Source organism: Neolamprologus brichardi, chromosome 16 (genome assembly GCF_056152115.1).
Source record: "Neolamprologus brichardi isolate AB-2024 chromosome 16, ASM5615211v1, whole genome shotgun sequence".
Taxonomy (NCBI): Eukaryota; Metazoa; Chordata; class Actinopteri; order Cichliformes; family Cichlidae; genus Neolamprologus; species Neolamprologus brichardi.
In genome coordinates, this window is record NC_142119.1 from 36,199,845 (window position 1) to 36,225,328 (window position 25,484).

The 25,484-nt window shown below is 43.1% G+C and overlaps 1 pseudogene; it reads left to right on the plus strand.

Moving 5' to 3' along the window:
• Positions 1-17,365: 17,365 nt before the first annotated feature.
• On the plus strand, positions 17,366-18,509 carry LOC148098353 (serine protease FAM111A-like; annotated as a pseudogene).
• The last annotated feature ends 6,975 nt before the right edge of the window (positions 18,510-25,484 follow it).

The window sequence follows — 25,484 nt, forward strand, 5'->3', positions numbered from 1 at the left end:
GTAGTATAAGGGGTTAGAAAACGTCTTTTTTTCTATCCACCCGTCGTGCATTAACAGCAACACTGTATCACTATTAGGAACACTGTTATGTATATTACAGCATTAAATGGTAAGTAGAACGTAGAAATGAGTTTTTTACTCTGTTTTGAGCATCAGTGTGCTTTCTCTCTCTTGGCAAAATCATCAACACATTCATGCAGTGTTGTACCTTTACCTTTTCTGTACACACACACACACACACACACACACACACACACACACACACACACACACACTGAGGCATGGACAGGAGAAGCAGGGGAACAATCCATCAACCTTCAAAATGGTAAATGACCCGCTGCACCACCTGAACTGCTGCCCCTCCCAACGACTCAGGACCTGCTCAGGGTTAAATTTAGGGTTGCATTTATTATTATTTTTGTTTGTTTGTTTTCCATAATTTCACAAGTACAAGATGTTACTTTTTAAATCATCTATTTCCACTTTATGATAATATTTCTATTTGCAAAACAGGTGAAAATTCAAAAGGGTAAATGTGCAGAAAGCCTACTGTTTTGTAAAGTCTTTCTGGGTTATGTTTTATGTTTAAAAAAAGGTTTTTAGTGAAGAAATAGACTGCTGAGTAAAAGAAAACTCTAGAACATTGAAAAGACCTCAAGGACATTCCTAGTTTTCAGTGAGGTCACATCGGTGATGGACTAATGTATCCCTCACCATATGGGACACCTTCACAGTTTATAGGAGCAGCCTTCAGGGAAAAGGCCAGCCGGAGTCAGCCGCTCTCTGGGCTTCAGGGAGGCCTGTGTAAGCTGCCTGCTGAAAGGGTGCCCTTCATTTCTAGACAGCGTGCCCTTTTTAAAATACAATCATAGATAGAGAGTGAACGGCTGCCTTACCGCTGTCTATCCCAATTCATTCACATACACTGCCTCAAGGGCCTCATTTGGGTAGCTATAGCTATAGCCTCATGGTCAAAACATGACCTTCAACACCCTGCTGCAATCAGACCTCCTCTCAACTATGCATACTTTTTTATCGTCAGGTGGTCTGTATCATAACTGTATCATACAGATCATCAAAATAAAGGTCGCCATGAAGTTTAAGTGCAAGCACTTGAGCTCAGTGTGCTTACAGGTACTATTAGTAAATGAAGGAGCTTTGTTGTTTCTTTGTTGGGACTCTCCTCGGGTTCCTGCCATCCGCCTCCCCATACCTAATGTCCTTATTTGTGGGCACTACCTCAGGTAGCCTCAGGCTTGAGTGGACCACTGCATTGCTAACAGTTAGTGAAGCTGGCTGATGACCTTAGCTTACCTTTTTCCTTGCACGGAGAACCTGTTGGCAAAATCCTTGCAGGAAAGCGGTGCACTGTTTTGTGTTCTTGGGAAGATTCTGTGGTGTTGTGTGGATTTGGAAACCCAAAGCCTTCAGGGTTGACTTCAACTGCGAGTCAGTTACCGGGGTAACAGACTCAATGAACCTAACCCGCTCGCTCCGTGGCTCCTGTCTCCGTGACTCTGTGGACAGTGATGCTATCAGACTATCAGTTTACCTACACTGCAAACATTTACTATTGCAGCTGTTGCACACTGCTCAATCATTTGTCTTTTTATAATCAGTCACACTGACAGAAAAATGTGTCACAGTTGGATCTTGTGGCTGATGTGACTTAAACACTCACATTCTGTTATGCCAAAGTTGGGAAAGTGGACGCCTCACAGGCCAAGAGGGAGTGTTCAGGCCCCTGGCAGGTATCTCTGCCTCCCCCTCCTGCAAGACCTGCTGAAGCTCAGTCTTTTAGTGGCCCCTCTCTGACCCCAGCTCCTGGTTGGGAGCCAGATGTGGAAAGCTATCAGGAAGGAGATGTCGATGAAGAGAACGTCATCTCTGAGGAGTACAACCTGTCCTTAGCAACCAGCTAGTTTCCTAGGAGCAGAGTTGGGCCAGTCACTTCTCTGATATGATTATCAAGGCATCCTCCTCTCTTGATATTTCCCTTGTTGATGATTCTGTGATGCCCGCATCTAGGTTTGAGCAGTTGCAACCTTCCAGATGCAGGTGCCGCTGCTGCCCGACTTTAAGGACCTGATAAGCCAGCAGTTTGGCTCTTCTGCAGAGTTGCACAAGTGGTCCGTTACCTGTAGGAGGTTTTCTAATATTCATGTCAAAGGAAAAAATTGCCTGTGCCCCTCTCCGCCTGGCAGATCAGGCTCTTGCTCTGTTAGCCTAACCCTCTAGCTCCCCTTTCGGCATGGCCGCATGCTCTAGCAGCAACTTTAGGGTCATGGTTGCCTTGCTAACTAGGCTACACAGGGCAATGGCTAACCAGGTGTGTCTTGCTAATATTGGAAACATTATATCCCTTTATCTGCATCACCTGTCTCACCAGGTGCAATCAAATCTGGGGACTCCAGTTGTGTGGGCAAGGTTCTGGCCTGTTACACTCACCTTTCCGCTCTCATGCAGGAGGAGCAGGCTTTCGCTACTGGCAGTGCCTTGGCTTACTTCTGGGTAGTGTGGCGCCATCTAGAGTTGTCTCAGTCCCAACTCTGGCAGGATGACCAGGACTCCTTAATGAGGCAGCCTGACTGTTGCAGCAGGCTTGAGACAGTCATTGCTTTACAAAGGAGGTGTTGAGGAACCAGACTCTCTAGAAGTTCGGGCGCCTCACCTTTTAGCTGAGTCCAGTGTTGGGCAAGTTACTTTGAAAAAGTAATTAATTACAGTAACTAGTTACTTTTTCAAAAACGTAACTGAGTTAGAATCTTGTAACTCAGTTACTAAAAGTAATTAATTACTTGAAAAGTAACTATTGTGTTACTTTAAAAAAAATCCAGGGTATAATTGGCCATTTTAACCACTTTTGATGTTTCCTCTACATTTCACCTTTAAAAACTATTTACTTTGTTTGGTCTCATCCTTTTCAGCACAACCTCACGTGTCTGAATTTACAGTCATGTTTTCATTTTGACAGACTGTGTTAACACAACTGATCTAAAATCAGACAAAAAACATAAAAAACAAACATTTTTTTAATAACCATTTCAAACTATTTACAGGACAATCAGCTGTTCTTCAATAAGATGCCACTCCAAATATTTCTGTCCACTATAAAGGAAACATCACAGCCTGATACCTGCAGCTCTGACAGCAGCAGGTGTATCACTCCTGTTTCTACCTGGAGACAGCAGTCGCCTCATTGTTCTGACACACAACACAAAACTACACACTAACTACACAAGACAACACATTAACTACACACTCCAAACACGCTAAACGTCACAAATCTCTCACATCTCAAAACTCTCTCTCTCTCTCTCTCTCCTAAAACTTCCGCCTCTTCCTAAACAACCAAACGTCACGTTGCCATATAATTTTTTCATTGGTCAATGTGGTGCATTTTTCCACCAACACGAATGGGCTGTTTTTTGTTTTGTTTGTTTATTTTTTGCTCATAAGCAGAGAGGTCTCGCTGCGCTGTCCTTAGACAGTAAACGTGACGAAACTATTGAGGAAAAAACACTGCGTATATATATTGTTTATCAATTTAAAAACTGGTATATGTCACCTTGTTGCTTTGTCATCTTGAAGTGGTCATGTGATTGGCTTACCACGACTACTTTATTCTTCCTCAGTCATGAGCAGCACTCATGCGATTGTTTTGCCCCCTGAGCTCCAGCTGTTGTGCCAGACAGTGCTCGTGATCGCCGCCCGCGGGAGCGCGCAGCTGCTTAAAGCTGTAGCGTCCAGATTACTTACAGCTACTTCCTGCAGCTGATATAAGATGCCGTAAGCTGAACACAGCTTCAACCATCTGTTTGTTGAAAAATAGTAACGCACCGCATTTTCTTGTTAGTAACGGTAACGACGTTGTAACAATAGAAATAGTAATTAGTTAGATTACTCGTTACTGAAAAAAGTAACGCCGTTACTTGTAACGCCGTTACTCCCATCACTGGTTGAGTCTTTCTGCAATGCACTGATCAGTTTCAGTCATCAGGAACTAAAGGATATTGGCCTTATCCCGAACTCAGACTTTAATTCAGATTGAACTGACAGTATCCCAACTGAGACTGCAGAACAACACGGGAGCTCCATGGGTTATTGTCAGAAACAGCAAGTGACGCAGATGGAGCAGGGAGAGAAATCAAAGTGGGGATGCAGAGTTGGCACATCCAGCTATCAAAACAACAACACAAACTCCCATTTCCATCCATCTTACTCACCAAAGCCAGATCCCTCGCAAACAACACTAAGGAGGTACAATCAGAGGTTTTACTAATACCGCTTTTTCCGTGAGTGTTGTCTACTGATTGTAACTCAATCTTAGCTCCATCCAAACATCCCCAGTGTCTTAGTGGAGTTACCGGGCCGGACATTACACCGCCAGGACCGCAACAAAGACTCTGGTGGGGGAAGGGGTGCTGGGATCTGCGCTGATGTGCTTCAACACTGGTGCCATAACAGCAGAATTATAGACAGTAGCCATGATTACCATTGTTTACATCCCCGCAATGCAAACTTTAGCTCAGCACTCAATCCCCTCCAACGTATCATCATCAAACAGCAGAGAGGACATCAAGGGTGTTCATATTGTTTGTGGGGACTAATAAGGCATGTTTGAAATCTGTACTCCTACCATTCGAGTGCCCTACCATTGGGGACAGGACACTGGACCATATGTACAGTAACATCAAGCATGTCTACAGAGCATCACCCCTCCCCCACCCCTCTGCTCCTCCTCCCTGCCTACATCGCCCCCAGGAAACAGACCCCTCCAAGCACCTGGGTCATTAAAGCATGGCCAGATGATGTTCTCCTCCAAGTAGAGGACTGTTTTGATCTGACAGACTGGTCCATGTTTGAAGACCCAGAGACCTTCAAGTCTGTCCTTTTCTACACAAGTACTGTGTAGTAAATGTGGACTTGTAACTCAGCCAAGGAGGCGTACAGGAGAGGGATAGAGGTCGTCCTCACTGACATCAACCCACACCAGGTGTGGTATCCAAACTCACTAACTACAAAGGACAGAGCCCCCCAACCCCCAACAGCAGCCTCAAGAAGAGCCTGGTAGGAAGGAATCCCTACCAGGCTGTTCAACCTCTCCCTGACTCATCCCACAGCGGTTCCCACCTGTCCGAAGGTCTCCACTATCATTTCTATCCCCAGTGAGGCTGGTATAGACAGCCTCAATGACTACATACCTATAGCTCTCACAGCACATTTGAGACTGTCTTTCCTCCTCCTTCGATCTGCACCAAATTCCTTAGTTTCACCTGGTGGAGAACCTCTCCTGGTCCCTCAACACCAGCTCCATAACTAAGAAGGCCCAACAGTGTCTCTACTTCCTGCGAAAGCTGAGAAAAGCCCATCTCCCACCATCCATTCTCACCACCTTCTACAGGGGGACTATCGAGAGCGTCCTGAGCAGCTGCATCACTGTCTGGTATGGTAACTGCATTGTATTGGACCATAATACCCTACAATGGATAGCGAGAGCAGCTGAGAAGATCACTGGAGCCTCTCTTCCCTCCATCACGGACACCTATTGCACCCACTGCAACAGCAAACCCACTAGCATTGTGGAGGACCCCACACACCCCTCATATACACTCTTCACTCTGCTGCCTTTTGGCAAGAGGTACCGAGGCCCTTACTGCCAGACTGTGGAACAGCTTCTTCCCCCAGGCTGTCAGACTCCTGAACACTCAGTGACTGGACGAACACACACACCTTCATACATCATGTTACATTTGCACAATGCTCAGTCTTTTTGCACGACACACTCTCATTGTTGCACTTTTATATTATACACTGTTGTGTCTGTATCATTCTGTTCTGGCTGGTGTTGCACTGCTTCTGATTTGGGTTTTTTTGCAATTTTTGCATACTTGCACTTTATGTAGTTGATTGTCTGTTATATGTTATATGAAGCACCATGGTCTTGGAGGAACGTTGTCTTATTTCCCTGTGTACTGTACCACTGCACATGGCTGAAATGACAATAAAGCCACTTGACCTGACTTGAAATATGCCAATGATACCACCATGGCTGAGCTCATTGATGGAGATGAGACAGCGTACAGGGCAGAGGTAGAGAACTTGAAGCTGGACGTCCTTAAAACAAAAGAACTCGTGGACTTCAGGAGACACAGACAGTTCCACTCCCCTCTGATTATAAATGGAGAACGGGAGAATCTGTCTCTACCTTCAGGTTTCTAAGCATCCACATCTCCACTGATCTTACTTGGACCCACAACACCATCACCCTGGTAAAGAGGGCCCAGCAGCGGCTAAACTTTCTCCATGTCCTGAGGAAGGAGAACCTGGAAATGTTGTTGTTATTAAACTTAGAGTTTTTCTGCTCAGTGCTCAAAGCTAGGAACTATGCCTGAGAGATGATTTTAGGGAAGAGCCAAAAGCAGAACAAAAATGAAACAGGACTTCGGATTTTGGCTGAAGGCCTCCTTATTTGAAATATTAACTCTGTTTATTATTAGCACTGATTATCACAACAGTATTTCCATGACAGTAAACAGTACACCAAGTTGTTTTCTAGTTGACAAATTAATTTGGGAATGTGTTGTTGAAAAATACAATCCAGGCAACAGTAAAACATATTCTGTAGGATAGAAATGTCATTTACTGAGGACGGGGGTACCTGGATGCAGCAGGGTTTCATTCAGATAAGAGAGAATCTTCTTTGTGTGTGCGGCAGACCGTCTGGAGGAGGAGGAAAATATAAACCAAAGCAGAGCATTGCAGGGAACTACGCTAACAAAAACCTAAACTGGGAACAGCTACAAAATAATAATGAAAGGAACAAAAACCTGCAATGAGAAACCTGAAACGGGAAACCTGGAACATGGAGAAACACACAGCAGAAACACGGGTCGACACGCAGACGAACCAGCAACTAAGAGACGGAAACGCAGGGCTTAGATACACATGGGATGACGAGGGAATGAGACACAGAAGGGGAACACAGCTGGGAGCAATCAGACATGAAAAGACCAAGGGGAAGAAAAAGTCAATCCAATGACATAGGACACAGACTTTCAAAGTAAGACAGGAAACATAACAGATGTGGACTTGACTCGGTGAGACCGCAACCATGGAGCACAGAAACCAAAAGACTAGAAAAGATAAACAAAACAAAAACAAAAACACTGGGCCGTGACATTGTGTTTCTATTTAAGTGTAACTGGAAGCTTATTAGAAGATTATTTAGCATGTTTGTTCTTCTAAATTAATTATCAAACCAAAAGGCTCTTAAAGTTTTCATTTGTGTGTCCAAAAGTGTTGCATTTCCTTTTCTACTTCAAAGACTTTTTCATTAAAACATACCACATTTTGTTCAAGCACTGATTAATGGCTGACCTTTACACCACAGGCACTGGTAGCACCGGTGGGACCTCACTGTATATAAAATTAATAAAATAATTAACTTTGCTTCAAAGACATTTTTCAACTTGTATCTATCAAACATCATGTGATACGATCCTACATTGAAACTATTCTGCAACTTACTGTGTTCAAATCTTACTTTTTGAGGGATCTTAATTCTAAAAATAAAGTCAGATTTAACAGTTTGATGGGTGTAGATGAACTTCATTTGGAACAGGTAACCCTTTCACTCCAGCCAGGGCGTTTTCCACCATCTTCTTCACCATCCCACGTGCTGTGGTAATGGTTGAGATGCCAATGTGGGGAGTGATGAGTATATTAGGAAGCTCAAGCAATGGATGATCCCTACACAAGAAAAATCACAGCACTGCATGAGTCTGCTTGAACACTGTTGTGTTACTTTGTATGCACAGACATAGCACCTTGGTAAAGGTTTACAGCTAAACAGAGAGACTCTGTTTAGCTGTCAATCTGACCTCTCTGAGGTTGCGGCTTTGAGCCGGGTCGTAACATAAGTGGGGGCTTGTCCGGGATATTTGGACATTTTAGTAGTGATGGGTAGATGAGGCCTCGTGAAGCGTTTCAGCACATTCCCCAAACTGTGTCGACGTATCGACACAGTTTTGCTGTTTTGCTCCATACTGACACCTGCTGGACCTTAAATATCATTGCAGGCAACTTACTTGAGACTCACAACAGAAACTGATTCAATGACCTAGTCATACTTATATACACTGTATACACTGTTAGGTGTTGCACTTTCCATGGAATCATTTTATATCTTCTATATTACAAATATTGAAAATTGAAATGAAAGTATTGTGAATGTAATATTACCCATTTGACTCAGAGTTTATTATAAATTTCTATTCAGAAAAATAGGTTTATCCAATGTTTTTGCATTCAGTCTATTGTGGGTTTTTTTTGTTTTTTTACACCATTTCCCCAGCTTTGGAAAACTCACAGGAACAGATGAAGCTGGGGAACACAAAAGCTGTAAAGCCAGGTGGATAAGGTTCTGATAAGAAGTCTTCCTATTCCCTCAGTACGTTACACTCTCTCTCCACAATACTAAGGGGTTGGCAGTCCTTTATAATAAAATTCAGGACTGCCTGGTCCAGAGCAGTCTTCCTAGATGAAAATAATAAAACACATATTAATTTAATATCTACCAGTGTTCATTCTCGGTGTGTTTGTCTCCTCATTTTCATGTTTGGCTCTGTAATGCCGAAACACTGAGGAGGTGCTTTTGTTTGTGTAAGAAAGCTCCGCAGAACAGATGCGACATTTAACCTGCATAAAATAAATAATTTACACTTCAAGTCACATTGCTGTTTTTTTTCTATTCTGATAGATTACACTGAAACAAAGACAGACAAACAGTTACCTTATTTGCAGTTAAAAGATCAAAATGATCCCACACAGCAGAAACATTTCTTTTTCTTTCGGGCTCCATTCTGTTATGGAGAGATGTGTATTATTATTATTTTTTAATCTTTGCGAGAGTAATTTTGTGTTTTTTTTGGTGGCGACTCATTCTGTTGGCAGATGCGGATGCGGTACCTTTTAAACACAGTTTGGCGCGTTGGCAATGAGCGATACAGCAGCTGTATCGATCACGTGACTTTTTCTTAAAGCGATGCACGCTTTCTTGTGCGACGCACAAGCTAGTCTTGGCCACACCTAGTCAGGTGTGGCCAATCTAACCATCAGGAACCCTCACGTTAACTTTTATTGAGTGGAAAAGTGTTAGCGTTCATCCTCCAGCTTCACTGTGTTTATGCTATGCTAACATAGCTGTGTCGCTAGCGATCACCTAGCACATCATTATATACCAGCTAGCCCAACTTCAGTAACCCTACAAACGTCACTGCTGTTTAGTTTCCTGTCTTCATTTATGTTGGAAATGATAGCTGAGCTGTCTTAATTTGTTTCGGAAATCTCAGGACATGCTATATCATATTTAGATGGAAACTAGCGAGCTAACTTCCTAAATTCCATAAATTCGGTTTTCGTGGATGCCTGGATGTTAAACTTAATTGTTACATCTGGTAAAGCACTGATCATTTTATTACAGATGAAAGACTTTAGACAGTTTTTAACTCTCAGTGTAGCCGCAGTGTTCGTTTGAGTTTGGGCCCAGGCACAGCTAATGACATCAGACTTAAAGACCGGATTGAGACATTAGGTGCACTTGGTTTTTCACACACAATAAATAAAGAACGGTGTGGTTTAAAATGTCATGGGTTGTGTCCATCTGGAGTTGTATTAACCTGATTTTATGGCTTGATTCCTGCAGACATGCAGAAACAAACTAAACCTGCACTGAAGACATCTAACTAATTGACTAATGCTGTAGAGAATCTGCAGGTTTGTCTGGACTATATTTACTGGGGTGTTTTCAGGACTGGTACGAACATTTTGACGAATTATACAGATGCTGTGATGTCCTACATCAGCTTCTGTGAGGACAGGTGCTTACCTTCAAGCACCGGGGTCAGGTATAATAATCGCAAACCCTGGTTCACACCTGAGGTTGGAAAGGACTGGAGACACAGACAGTTTCAATACATGGAAATACAGGTTTAGCAAGGCGGTGAGAGAAACATCTGAACTGAAAGAAACTACAGACTCTGCAGAGTTATTTCAGCTAATGACTCTGCTCAGGCAGCTAACCAACTACAAACCTAAACAACGGCTGGCTAACAAACTGACAACACAAGGCAAGACTGGCACTCGTACTGTTTGTATCACATACTTTGTACACTCCCTTTATCTGACAACAGAGCTCACAGCAGGCAGACGGAAAATAAGGAGTGAACAGCAAACGAGCTGCTTCTGTTAAGTCATAAATTCCTCTTCATCTGAAGAGTTTTTACTGTTGCTTTGACAAATAAAGGAACAGTCCTACGTAGGGATGGGTACCGGTATCCGGTGCCATGATGGCACCGGATCTGACATAGGTAGTAACCAGACCGAAAAGCAGCGCACATTTCGGTGCTTTATTTTCCTGACCTCATTTTACGTTTACTTCACAGCAAAATATGCAAACTCAGCAGCTGCAACAAGTGCTTTAAGGTGATACTTTGCAAAGGAGGTAACACCTCAAATCTGATGAAACACCTGGCGACGCATAGCGTTTTTTTAAAAGCAGAGAAATGCGCCGTATTTGATAGCTTGCTGCGAGACCTCACACCGAGCACATCTACTGCGGGTGTGGTGCCTGTTATCGACCCGGAGTTAGCAACATCCCCCAAAAACCCGAAGAGGAGAGTCCTGGCCCCTAGCCCTGCCAGTGTAGCAGAAATGATGAGGATGATGATGCAGCAGCAGCCGTTCTTCTCTGCGTGAGTAGCTTAATGTTGTTCGTGTGTAATTTACGTTGAGTAGGCTAACCACGTTATTACATTAATGCATGTAAGGTGAACTAGCAAACATCATCATAGCTACATGCAGCTGTCTTCTTGTTTGATGGCAGATACTCCCTTCACCCTGGACAAAAAGGCTAAAATGACCAAAGAAAAAGTGGAAAACAGTCAAACATGAGAGGTTTTTGGACAAAGTTTGTGTTTTTTCCATTGTTTAAGCACTGCTTCCAGCCAAGAGTGATACCATATATGCAGTGTTGGGAAGGTTACTTTTAAAATGTATTCCACTACAGATTACAGATTACATGCCCCAAAATGTATTCTGTAACGTATTCCGTTACGTTGCTCAATGAGGGTAACGTATTCTGAATACTTTGGATTACTTAATATATTATCATGCTGTTTACAACTACATGAATGTGCTATTGCTGTGATTTATTACTGTTACTGAAGGTCCGCGGCTCCGAACCGTAGTAAAGGGACCTCTGGCTAATACGGTGGGTTCTGTGTCGGCTCGTAGCTGAAAACTAGCTTTACTTTGTTGTCTGGGTCAACTTTGCTAGCAGAGACAGAGAGAGGCGTTGAAAGGCTGCTCCAACTGAACTTATTGTTTCAGAGGAAAACACGAACACGGTGTACAGTCGAGTCTTAATAGCTTACTTACAGCTGGGCTCGTCAGGCTCTCTTCTTGGCTGCAGTGGTTATTATTATATTTACATGCTTCCAGCTCCCGTTTCTGCTCGATGACAGCTCGTACTTTTCCTTTTTCTCCCTCCCTCGCTCACAGACACATAACGGGTATGGCAGTCCATTCTCCCTGCAGCACGGACTACACTGCCCATGATGCTACATTCTTTAGAGCTATACCTGTAGCATTCTGCCTGTTAGCTTAGCACAACAACAACAGGCGCTCTCTCACCCAGGAAACACGCAGAGAGAGAGCGTCACCCTGTAACCATGGCAACCGTAACGCTGCCTGGAACAACAGAACGTAGCTGTCAAACAAAACCCAAACAGTCCTGACCCGCCACAATATGAAACAGGGAAGTACCGCCGTGTAATCCATTTATTTCAACAAAGTAACTGTATTCTAAATACCACCTTTTTAAACGGTAACTGTAACGGAATACAGTTACTCATATTTTGTATTTTAAATACGTAACGGCGGTACATGTATTCCGTTACTCCCCAACACTGACTATATGCCCCATAGCTGCAGAAAAGACTAACATTGTTATCTTTTTACAAAAAACAGCTGAACATGAGAGGTTTTTGGACCAATTTTGTGTTCTCCATTCTTTAAGCACCGGTTTGAGCACCGTTTAAGCACCGGCACCGTTTCAAAAGTACCGGTTTGGCACCGGTATCGGATAAAACCTAGTCCTACATTTGCACACTGGATGCAGTACAACCATTTTGCACTTCTTTGTCCAGCACATCCTACAGATGCTAAACAGGATTGAGATCCAGAGAACACATTAAAACTCATTAACTTATTTGCTTTGTGGCAGAATAAATTATTCTATTCATTTTAATCTGTACCAAATCACAACTCAGTCATCTCAATGGGCTTTACAGCAATCACTCAACAGTTACAGTAGTGACAGTGAGAAGGAAAAACTCGATTTCAACAGGAAGAAACCTCCTGCACAACCAGGCCCGGGGAGGAACAGCCATCACTGGTTCACAGTGAGGAGAGCGGGACTGGAATTCATTATGTCATTTACCTCATCAATGAAAGCATGTTCACTACTACCCCGCCCCTGACATCCCTCCTTTGGGATCAGAGTCCATGGCTCCATTAGCTAAAGGGATAAGACACAAAGGTAAACACATTAGGGCTTCTCAAACACTTTGGTTTTGACAGTGCTGGAAGGAACAGAGACACCACATTCAAACCTCAAAGCTCCATCTAAAAGCTGTTCCCCGTGCTTTGCTTTCATGACACAGTAACACAATACGCATTAGCTGATATACAACTTAACTTATTAAAGACACTGCACCCCACCATATGTTAGATGTCAGTATTCAAAGGTGCATGTGTGCATTTCTGAAATTAGTGTGAATGTGGGACGACAGCTGGTGGAAGGCAGGCTGAATCCAACACAAAACAAAACACAGCAGACATCACAGTATGCAGCCAGCGAAACATAAAACATTAGTTTATTTCCTATATAAAGTGTGCACACAGTGAAAGTCTGCTCTCTGTCCTTCAGTCTTGGAGCAAAGAAACTGGGTGTTACGTGGGAGAAGATACAGAAAAACATGCTTCCGAGGCAAGGAATTTTTTCAGGATTAGTGGCCAGCTGCCACAGATTTCATGGAGGGGGATTGGTGTATGAGACTGACGAATATTCCCCACCGAGAGACAGTGGACGAGAAAATCCTCCTCCTAGTTCCTGTGTCAAGGTAAATCCAGCTAGTTTGGTTCACTTATATTATTGAGCTATGCTCGGAAGTGTCACTGTGGCAGTCAAGTGAGACTGCAAGAGTTGTTGGTTGTAGTAATTCAGATTGTCAGACGTTACTGTAGCTCAATGATACACATTAAGAGAGGTGGATAGACTTGCAGCATTGCAAACAGAACAATCCACTGGAGTGTAAAAAATCCATTTCATCATAAAAGACATATTTATAGAAGCACTAAGACATCAAGGAGTAAAAAACAGAAAGTGTTGTTAGTTGTTTTACTGCTGATATTGATGAAACTGAATAAAAATGAATAAGCCATTTTTATTTCCATGAAGTAAGCCCGTTATAAAGACCAGGTGTGTCGGGGGCTATTGGGAGAAAACTTAAAATGCAGTCGATGGTACTTTTCATTTTCATTCCAAAGAGCAAACATCAATCCTGAGCCTGCTTTCCAGTTCATATCTGGGTGGATAGTTGTGTCAACAAACTGCTATTTGTTTAAGTTTCAACATTGTTTTTCTTTCCTTTGCAAACCATCCTCAAACTGGTAATTCTCACTTTTTCTAAGAAAAACACAAGTGGTTTAATGCTTAACTGAATCCAACCAGCAAGTAGACAAACTATGTTGTGTCAGATAAGAAAATGTTTCTTCTGTCATGCAAGAAACAGAAAAAACGTATAAATTAAAATGCTAGCAGATAAGATTAAAATGCATGCAGTTAATAATTAATAGCAGAAATGGAGATTATTATTAATGAGGATTAAAAATGCATATCATAATCCCACCTCATTATAATATAATTATGTGTGTGTGTGTGTGTGTGTGTGTGTGTGTGTGTGTGTGTGTGTGTGTGTGTGTGTGTGTAAGGTATTAAAAACAAAAAGTGCCACATTCGTTTGATGGAAATTAAAAGGCAGAATGAGCCAAAAGGTGAACATAAGGCGTATACTCATACTTAGAGTGGTTCAGGATTTATTTACATTTTACATGTATTTACATTTATCATTTATTAATGGCATGAACATAGCTTGACTTGACCAGAGCAAGTTTTTTTCTTGGAAGAATCAGAATTACGTAGTAATACGAAACAGCTGAAACTAAAGAAAACTAGTAACTGACTTATCACATGTTGTATGAGAGATGGAAGACGGGTTACTGAGGCAGGCAAACTGGCGTGCGAGACGGTTACCGAGAGTGGGCAGGTAGGTGAATGGGTTAGCCAGGTGGAATTACCAGAGAGGCAGCAGTTGCAGGCCTTGTTCCTTTCTGATGCTGACGGTGGATCAAGGAGGCCAGCGCACGCAGGCCCGGATGTACTGTCTAAATTGGCTGTCCCCAGGGCTGGACTGGGACAAAAAATCAGCCCAGGCATTTTGACTGGTGACCGGCCCACCAGGTATTATAGGAAACACCATAAAGCCTTAAAGCCTTTGAACTAAAACAAACACTGTACCCCACCTGGGTAACCCATTCACAGTGATGTACACTGTCTTGCTGGTATATATGTATCAGTCTAATAAACTTAAACCTACACCATCCTAAACAGTACTAAACTGTACCCGAAAGTAGACTGCTTGGTCGAGTTAACCTCCTGAACTATCTACAACACATGGTGAAAACCTGAAATTAAGACAGAGAAGACTAGAGGTGAGACATGATCATTACTGATTACTGATGACAGATTTAGATATATTTTCATAAACCATTCATTTGCCACATCAATAAACAGCACGGCAGGGCAAAATATTTTTTCTAACATGGCAACCTTTAAAAAGTGAAAGGAGACAGAAAGACAGGTGAGAAAGAATAAAACTTACTTGACTACAGTGCAGTATCTAGAAAATGTGGGAAAATACTGGCATCATGTACAGTACTTACTTCTGAAGAAATTATGATGGGACCCTAAAAAAATTACTATGTACAATAATGGATTTCTATACATTTTACATCAGATGAAAACGTTTGTTGTAAGATTCAGATAATTATTTCATAAAAGCGAGACATTTTAAATGAGAATAAGAAAGAAAAGTATTTCTTTGTGCCCCCCTCTCCCTGTTAATGCCCTACCTGCCCCCTGGCAACACTTTGCTAGACCCGCCCCTGCACAGTTACCAGCTGTCAGCTACTTAGAAAAGGATCCTGGTGTTATTAGTCTCTCAGAAACAGTTCATAACTTCAACTCATTCATGTCACCTCAAAGGTAAACCTGTTTCTCCATCAGCTGTTCAGCTCTGATGATTCAGTAAGGACATCTCCTGGTTTCATCTTCACGTTTCCCTCTCACCAGAGGGAGAGGGAAATCGTGGCGATCGTGGCTCAAGAGTTGGGAGTTCGTCTTGTAATCGAAGGTTGCTGGTTCGAGCCCCGGCTTGGACAGTCTCGGTCGTTGTGTCCTTGGGCAAGACACTTCACCTGTTGCCTACTGGTGGTGGTCAGAGGGCCCGGTGGCGCCAGTGTCCGGCAGCCTCGCCTCTGTCAGTGCGCCCCAGGGTGGCTGTGGCTACAATGTAGCTGCCAAGTTCAACATCAATAAAATCATAGCACCCGCCCAGCAGTATAGAAACTCCGTCATGCTAGCTAGCACGCAGTACGAGTTATTGTAACTAATTGTAAAACGTCAGCACAACTACAATAAACTCCACCTAAACTTGGTTTATATCTGACCCAGACAGACTGCAGGTCATAACTTCTTACCTGAAGTTCAGTTCACCGCCTCGGGTCTCTGCTCCTCCTGCCTTTCCGTCATCCACCTGCCAGCATGTTGCATCTGCTGGCCTCCACCACTTGCTAATGTTACTGAATCTGTGGAAGCTCCGCCACAGCCACCACCAAACAACTGAGTTATTTTTACACATCTCCCAGCATCTGGCCAATCCACCACCTTTCAGTGTTTATACCGTTGAGGGGGGGGGGGGGATAATCGGCCCATAAAAACGAAAAATCAAATGCCCGGTATGCCCGATGGTGATTTTTCCATAGCTGGACTGGCCTGTCTCTCACCCTTTACCCCCCCCTGCTGCTTGTCATGTGTTTCTTTGGTGTATTAAGAGTTTTTCATGTGCAGAGGTGTTTTTTCTGTTCTCAAACTGATCTCCCTGTTGGAGCTCAGTCTGGGGGGAGTTATTTTCTCCTTATCTTTCCTCATGTGGTGCATTTTCCATTGTTATACCTCTCTGACCTGTCTTCCCCATGTGATGTTTTGTGTAATGTATGTATGGTCGGAGGGTAAGATGCCGCCCCCATTGCGTGCAATAGGTCGGCAGCCTTCTGAAATTTCTCCTTGTGGGACTAATAAAGATATATCAAATCAAATATATAAACATATATAAATAAAACCACTTTTTTTTTTACATTAGTAACAATTAGAAATGCAGTTATTGTGGACGCTGAAGGAGATGTGCTCCATAGTCAAACTTATATTTCCTTAACTTACATCCTATGTTCTGTTTAATCCCTTTGATGGAAAATTGGTTAAACCATCGCTCAACTTATGTCTGAATGACGGCAGATAATTCTGATGAAGAGGAAACTGACCCCGTAAGCACTTTGCAGCTGTCGAGGGCTCGTGGAAATAAGGTCAGGAGGTGTCCGGCGTGAGTACGGCCTGACATTCCATTTGGGACATCTGACAGACACATCAGTGCAGCTTGGAGTGTGAGCAGCAATTCCTGTATACTGAACATAAGAAAAGTAATGTGCAGTGCTTCTTTCTTTTTTTTTAAAAAAAGCCAAGATTCCAGGGCTCATGCTTATATGGTTTTCTTTTATCCAAAAACAGGTTAGTTTACGATCGTGTAACTGTGTCCTTGACCTTTTTACCGGTTTGAGGAGTGGGTTCCCTGGTCCAGATATTTGGGATGATTCAAATGCCGAGTCTCCAAATGCAAACAAAATGATATTTTCCGCGTTATTTCTTAAATGTGCATAAATGGGATCGGATGATGTCTGATAAAAGTAATAAACGATAAATGTGAATCAGTTTTTTTAACTTTGCAGACTCATTTACAGTGAAAGCGATAAAAAAAACTATCATGACTTTACAGAGATTATGAACAAAATGCATTACATTTTGTTTTTTTGGGGTTTTTTTGCTACATTAACAACTTTCTCTGATTGTCTGCATGACCAACACGGACATCAGTTCAGACTGAAATCCAGTTCAGACGGCACACGCAACATGTTCAAGCTTGCACGGAGGCCTTTCAGTAAATATAAGAAGATGGTTAAGGGGAGAGATTGCTATTCTGTCTTTTACATCGGTACAAAGGGAGGACTAAATGCCAAAAAAGAGAAAAGTTTTTTAAAAAATGACGCTTTAAAACAGTTCAAGTATCTTTGTGTTTACGGGGAGAAGGAATAACTGTGGCCGAGGCTCTGAAAAGAGACGGTCGCTTCACCGATGACCTGGGCTACTTTGAGCTGGTTAACATCAACGACGGACGTAAGAATGAGTGCACAGACATAATTGATCATCTGGACAATAAGAAATTCCAGATATGTTTTCCACAGGGAGCAGATACAGAAATAAAAGATGTAGCCATCCCAGGGCAGCAGAAACCTCCACACGCATCAAATAATGCAAAGCGCAGCGGTGGAATGACATCAGTCTTAGATGTAGCACGACAGAACGGATTGAGTCTAAAAACGGCAATCAAAGAAACGGGCAGCAGCATTGACCGCATTGAGGTCAATTGAGCAGCATTGAGATTTACAATCTACTTTGTCAGCAGTATCTGCGTCTGAAATGATGGATGGAGAGTAGATTCCCTAAAAGTTATTTCCAGGAAGCACTGGAATACAGGAAGGAGAACTTTGGAAAGAGCCGACAGTCTTTTACTGAAATTCGCAGTGTTATGTTGCTGCTCGAACTGAGCGAGTCAGTTTGTCTCATAACTGGTTCCTTCATAAAGCAAGGCACAGGCTTTGTGCTATTTGACAACTTTGTCTTGACCGACGCCCACTTATTCGACTACTGGGTTAAATCAAACACACCTAACTGGCCTGAATTTGTAAACGTTACCATGGTCTTTAACTTTGAAGACCAAGAATCAGACAGGAACAACCTTAGCGCTAAGGTGTTCATCGGCAACGATAAGTTAGATTATGTCATACTTAAGCTGGAAACAGAGGAAGTGCCGCCGGGGCTCCTTAAGAGATTTGGGCCTGTGCCTTCAGACGGCGAGGCCTGTGTCGTCGGACACCCAGGAGGAGGAGTGAAAAAAACGAGTCCTACGTGCGTCATCGAGAAAGAGAGGCGAGAGAATAATGAAAATTTAGAAGACTGTGAGGAATTTTGCAGTCTTTGTGAAATTAATCAGTAGATCAAAAACTGAAAATATCTACGTCACCTACAATACTCTCATTCATGTACTCTGTGTGCATTGTGTCCTTGTAACGTGTTTTACTTTTTTCTAAATAAATAGCTGTGAAAAAACCATCAAAGTTGAAGTAAGTATTCACCACAGTATCGTGTTTTTTATTATTAGGGTCAAATTTCTCTTTGTGTAAAAAATTAAGCCAACATCCAAGTGTCAAAGGTCGGTTCTAAAAAACAAGTCAGTCCCTGAAGCTTATTTGTGCCACAGATGCTTATACAGCGACTGCGTGTAAGGAATGTTTTGCGACCTGTCTGATCTTCCCTTTTTCAATCACCTACAGGCCCAGATCTTGCAACATAAATCCAGATGCACTCTCTCAACAATTTGGGACCCCTGACAACATGGCTTACAACTCACCTATCCTACCTTAGAACGTGGAAACTCTTTCTCAACAGGTGATCCAGCAAAAAAAAAAGGTGATGAAGCAGATTTTCATTGTCTTTTCTCGCTATCTCTTTTCTCCTTTTTCTTTCCCTCTCCTTCTGTTAACTTTCTTCTGAACGTTTCTTCTTGTTTTTCTTTCCCGTCCCCGAGTCCAGTCTGGCCTAGTTACAATAACTTAGAATAAAAATAACTAATAAAGATGAAATAAACTATGACAATCAAGTGGACCAATATAGCAAAATGCCCACTTGGGAAAGTAAATCTGTTGGGCATTTTTCTTGGCCTTCAGACAATAATTCTGATTGCTACAGTGCCAGACACACACAAAAAAAAAAAACGTAGAAACTTAGAACTTTTATTGTCATTGTACAGTTGCTTGCACAGCAAAATTGGGAAGCAATACAACAAAGGTCCAAAAGTAAAGAAAAACACTATAAGCACTATATACACGATGTTTTAGTTACAGGAAGCACTATGGGGGTGTGTACAAGGGCATCGTAATAAAATATAATCAATAATAAATAAGGGTGGAAGGGCTATGGTCGTTAAAAATAGAGATGGAAATTCCACATTTGCTGAAATATTGCACAGGGAATGGCAGCAACAGAATGATTGTATGGGAGAGGTCTGCTCACACTCGTAATTTGCATTAATAGTTCTGACAGTCCACGAGAAGAAGCTGTTCTTTAGTCTGTTGGTTTTGGACCTGATAGATCTGAACTTTTTTCCAGAGGGCAGGATGTTGACGAGGTGGTGGTTGAGATGGAGGTGGTCTGGCTCTGGAGAGACATCTAGAGCTGGCAATGGAGTCCAGGGAGGAGGTTGGACAGCCGATCACCTTCTCTGCAGTTCTGATGACTCTCTGGAGTCTCTTCTTATCGGCTGTTGTGCAACCAGCGTACCACACGGAGATGGCGGGCACCAGCACACTCTCGATTGTGGCTTGATAGAAGGACACTAGTAGGTCAATCTGCAGCCTTTTCCATCTCAGAATCCTCAGGAAATGTAGGCTCTGCTGGGCTTTCTTCACTAAGGCTGATGTGTTTGTTGACCAAGATAGGTCCTCAGATATGTGGGTGCCACGGACACCCTCCCCACGTAGTCACCTTTTATGGAGAGGGGGTCAGTTTTTGTCTTACAGAAGTGCATGGTCTAGGCGTATGATTCTCGCTTTGGGTGCGAGAGGTCCCGGGCTCAAATCCCGGACGAGCCCCCACTTATGTTACAACCCCCTCTGCTAGGCGTCAGGGAAGAAGTAACATACACAAGCCCCCAACACAAAACTGAGTAAAGAAAAAGGTTTTAATTTCAAACTTTGAACAGAAAACCGACAGGGCTGTTCAACAGACCACGGGGCAAACAATTATTACATAAAGAAAAAAACAGTCAAGAGTAAAAGCTAAAGGTTAACTAAGGCAAGCCAGCATCACAAAATTCTGCTCACAGCCAGCTAGCAGCTCAAAACTCTAATCAGTCTAAGTTCAAGCATGCGCCAAGGCTTGACAAAGTTCAGCAATATGAACAAGTTCAACAAAGATCGAAGAGGGAGGCACGAAGGGCAAACTGCATGTTCAGTCCTAAGCAGCAGCCACTGAGTGAAGGACCTCCAGCCTTTTGTAGCCACAGGTGGGCACGATCAGCCACTGATTGCCTCTTGGAGCATCACGGGATCCCCGATCCCTCCAAGGCCCCGGGCCATAACAACCACTTCCTTCGTTTTCCTGGTGTTTAGGGTGAGGTTATTGTGGTCACACCATTCTGTCAGACGCTGGACCTCATCTCTGTAGGCGGTGATGAGCCCCATCAGAGTGCTGTCATCTGCAAATGTGATGATGATGTTGCAGGGCTGCGTGGGGTGCAGTCACTGGTGTAGATGGTGTATAGGAGTGGACTCAGCACACATCCCTGTGGTGAGTCAGCACTGAGTGACAGGGTGGATGATCTGCCAACCTTGACAGACTGTGATCGGTCAGTAAGAAAGTTTTTTATCCATGCACATGTAGGTGGGGGGAAGTCCTACTTTACCAGCTTGGTTATAAGAATGTCTGGGATGATGGTATTAAAAGCTGAGCTGAAATCAATGAAGAGCATCCTTACTGATGTCCCAGGATTCTCCAGGTGATGCAGAGCGGAGTGGAGGTCAGTGGAAATCGCATCCTCAATGGACCTCTTTGCCTTATAGCCCTGCCCGTGTGTTATTGTGTGCGTGTGTGTATCGCTCCCTCCCCCCCCTCTCTCTCTCGTAACGGGATTGTTTACCTCCGAGTGGTGCCGAGCGTTCCCGAGAGTGTTCCCGCGCTGAGGCTTGCCACACCTGTTGCTGATCGGAGCCAACCAGCTATAGCCAATTATCCGCCATCTTCAGGGCTGCCTTCTTAACGGGGCGATCGAGCTTCAGTCCGCGCTGGATCATTGTGTGAAGCACGGTAGAGCAGCACGGACATATTTTGTGGCAGTTTACCTTGAGCTGAGGATTGCTTAGTTACTCTGTGTGTGTTTATGTGTTTGCCACTAAGAGGGAAACGGAGAGAAATCACGGGAGCTGGACTGCTACTTGGATTACTGTTTTGGAATGAGTCACTGTGTGTGCTTTCACTTCATGGTGACGAGCACTGCTGGGAGGAGTCCTGCATACGAATCCTGTTTTTCCACACCAACCCTGACATGAACCTTACTTGTCATCCAGGGTTTATGGTTGGGGTAGACCCAGACACGCTTTTCCGTGGTGAAAGTGTCCATGCAATGCTTGATGTAACCCAACACTGCAGCTGTGTAAGTCTCTAGTTCGGCATGTTCAAAGACACTCCACTCTGTGAGGGCAAAGCAATCCTGCTGCTGAGCCAGAGCTTCCTCAGAAACGGTGTTGATAGTTCTGATGGTGGGCTTTGTCCTTTTCCTGAGTGGTATGTATGCCGGGACAACGAGCAGAGAGAGGTGGTCTGACAAACTCAGGTGGGTGAGGGGAACAGATCTTTAGGCTTGCTTAATATTTGAGTAAACATGGTCCAAGGTGTTATAACCTCTCGTACAGCATTTCACATGTTGAACAAATTTAGGCAGCACAGTTCTTAAGCACGCTTTGTTGAAATCCCCTGCATTGATGTGTACTCCCTCTGGATATGTGTCTAGGGTAGACAAGTGCTGAGTGATAGCTCAGCACTTGTCTGTATGTAGACTGCAGCGTCCGCCTGCAACACTTGTGCATAGAGCAAGTCACCTAACCAGTCCCCCACAGGGCTGCTCCGGCCCTTGCCTACACCGGGTCAGCCTTGGTCGCACATCATGATTGATTTCATCCCTCTTGGCAGGTAACACGATGATACTAACTAATAATTGACCATTTTTTAAAGGCATTGTCCAAGCTTCCCAGAGGTCTAGAAACCACCTAGCTGCTGACTACACAAGTCTTTCACCTCCATGGAATCCCCAAAGATCTTGTCTCCGATCAAGGGGCGTAATTCATCTATCGGAGTTCTGTTCCACACTGAGCGCTAAGGTCATTTTGCCCTCGGGCTTTCACCCACAAACAAACGGGCTAATCAAGAGCTGGAGGCTGCTCTCTGTTGTTTGGCATCCTCCAACCAGTCCACATGGAGTGAGCAGCTCCCCTGAAAAGAATACGCCCACAACAGCCTAACTTCCTCAGTGACCCTTCCCACAAAGGTGATCAGCACTGGGTCCCAACACCCACCTACTCTCCTGGAGAGAAGGTATTGCTCACCACCAGATTCGTCCCTGTCTGGGCTGAGTCTAGGAAACTGTCTTGAAGCCACATCAGCCCATTCGTTATTGAGACCCTGATCAACCCAGTGTTGTTCCGGTTGATGCTGCCGCGCAACATTCAGATCCACAATGTGTTTCGTGTCTCACAGATCAAACCCTGTCTCTCCAGTCCTTTGTGCCCACCTTCCAGGCCCTCTCTGCCCGCCTGGCCACCCAACCTTCTCTATCATTCAGATTATGGATGTGAGGTGCCGGGGATGGGGGCTTCGATATCTGGTAGACTTGGAGGGCTAGGGGTCCTGGGTTCCCTGGGCCACTGTATTGGCCATGTTGGACATGTTGCGGGAGTTCCGTCGTCTTCACCCAGATAAGCCTGGTGGGTTGCGGGGAGGCTTTCATTGGTGGTGGTGGTGGTAGTGGTGGGATGGGGTGGGGTGGGGGGTGGGATAATGTCATGAGGAGTGATTGTGAGCTACCCCGTTTCCCTGGATTTCCTGGAGCCTCGTCCCCTTGCACTTTTTGTATATATCACTCGTTGTAAAAAAAAAAAAACAACCTTTGTTTCTCTAAAATATTTGAAGTCTATCAGTCTTGACCAGTGTTGGTCAAGTTACTTGAAAAAAGTAATCAGTAACTAATTACTGATTACTTCCCCCAAAAAGTAATCCCGTTACTTTACTGATTACTTATTCTCAAAAGTAATTAATTACTTAGTTACTTAGTTACTTTTTAAAAACACGATTTACAACCTGAATAGGTGATAAAGTGATAGATCTTTCAGCCCAATTCTACTTTTTCTGCATAATCATCATACAAAATGTAATCAAATGGAAAAGTCTCTTTTTAAAACTTGTTTTATTAGTTTTAATCTTTTAACTTTATGCATCAAGCAAAAATTAAATTATCTGCAACATTCTCTGACTGGAAGAAATTAGTTTAATATTTAAACCTATTTTCTGCACATTCCAGCACATAAAATAAAATATTTTTTGTGTGTTTACACTCAGTCTTTCAAATAGATGCAAGTAAAACACAGCAGAAAATAAATAAAGTCAAAGACTAGTGGTCCTGTTGCTCTATTTTCACCTGTAAAGCAGGAGTGGGGCAGGCGGAGGTTTACCCTGGTGCAGGTGTGCAGCGGTCAGTGGAAGAATCCGCGAGTTTCTCTCTGAGTTTCCCATTACGTCGTAGCTACTCGGTGCTTGCTCGGAAGTTTAGGGTTTTTTTCGCTGTAAAAAGAAGTTTTCTTCCCACGCACAACGGACACTAATGTTTTTGTCACTTTTTATGGAATCAAACTCAAAGTAAGGTCAGTACTTCCACGCTTTAAACGCTGCACGCTCATACTCTCTCTGCACTCGATATATGATCCATTGTTGATCTGCACACAGCTGTTGTCACGAACGTCGCACTCGCTTACGTCACTGTCATGAGACATTCTCGCAAAAAATCACGGTTTTAGTAACGCAGTAACGCAGCGTTCCTACGGGAAAGTAACGGTAATCTAATTACCGTTTTTGCAATAGTAGTCCCTTTACTCGACCAGAGATGGGCAGTAACGCCTTACAAGTAACGCGTTACTGCCCATCTCTGGTCTTGACATTCATATTCTTGTGTAGAATGCTGTTCTTTTCTTCTCTAGTGTTACTGAGGCCTTACAGGAGAGCCAACAACACTAAACACTTTTTGGTAATACACTGTCACCTACTTGTAAATCTGTTAAATTTAGAAAATGTTTATTACATTTAATTTGTTTAAAACGTTTTTTCTCCCCACTGTCACCACGCACATACATCTAACCGATGGCTGATTGGTTAGAGTCTCTAATGCTGCAGAATCTTGACTTTACAATATTTACACTGACTTTACAAAGTGCCTTGAGATTTTTGTGGCCAATCCAGTAATTGAGATTGTCTTTGAACCCTCAACAAAGCTGTTACTCGTGTCACTTGGGCTGTCATCTTCATGCAGCAGTGCTGAATTGCTGGTTACAATCCTTCACATTTGATATTTAACTCTCAGTAGGTGTGCTATGGGATTTCCCCTTTTTATTTGTATTCACTGCATTTGATAACTGTAACTTATCATGGGAAGAATGGTGAATGGACTGGTTCTTATATAGCGCTTTTCTACTCTGTCTGAGCACTAAAAGCGCTTCGTACAACTAATTCATTCATCCAATCACACCCATTCACACTTCTTCTAAGCTCTTAAGTGCTCTATACATATTCACGCTCCGATGGATGCATCAAAGAGTAACATGGGTTAGTATCTTGCCCAACCTTCTGGTTAGTGGCTGACCTGCTCTACCACTTGAGCCACCTCACCCCAAGAAAGACAATTACTCCACAATTCACTAACAGGCTTGCTTTGAATCTCCAGACCGTATCTACATCTAAAGACTTCTTTCTCCGTCTGCATTGATAAAGCCCTGTTGAGCTGACAATTTCTTTGTTTCAGCAAAGAAACTTTATGGATTTCAGATTAAAGCAAGATTACAAAAGTGCATGAACATGTAAACATAAACGTAAAAACACAGAGACAAGAAGAGAGCCATAATCATATATAATTCTTCCAAATTAATTATAAAAAGCAAGTCATCATGTAGACTGTTTCACTTAATCCTTCATTAAAGACAATGTCAGCTAGAATATAGCTTAATTTTCACAGAATAACACTCATATAGTGCTGTCATTGATGGCAAAAGGACACGTTCAATGTTTTATTTCTAATAATAACATCATTATTGTGGAGGAAAAAAATAGTGGAAAAATTCAGCTACTTGTGCACAGGGTTTTTGTAAAACAAAGA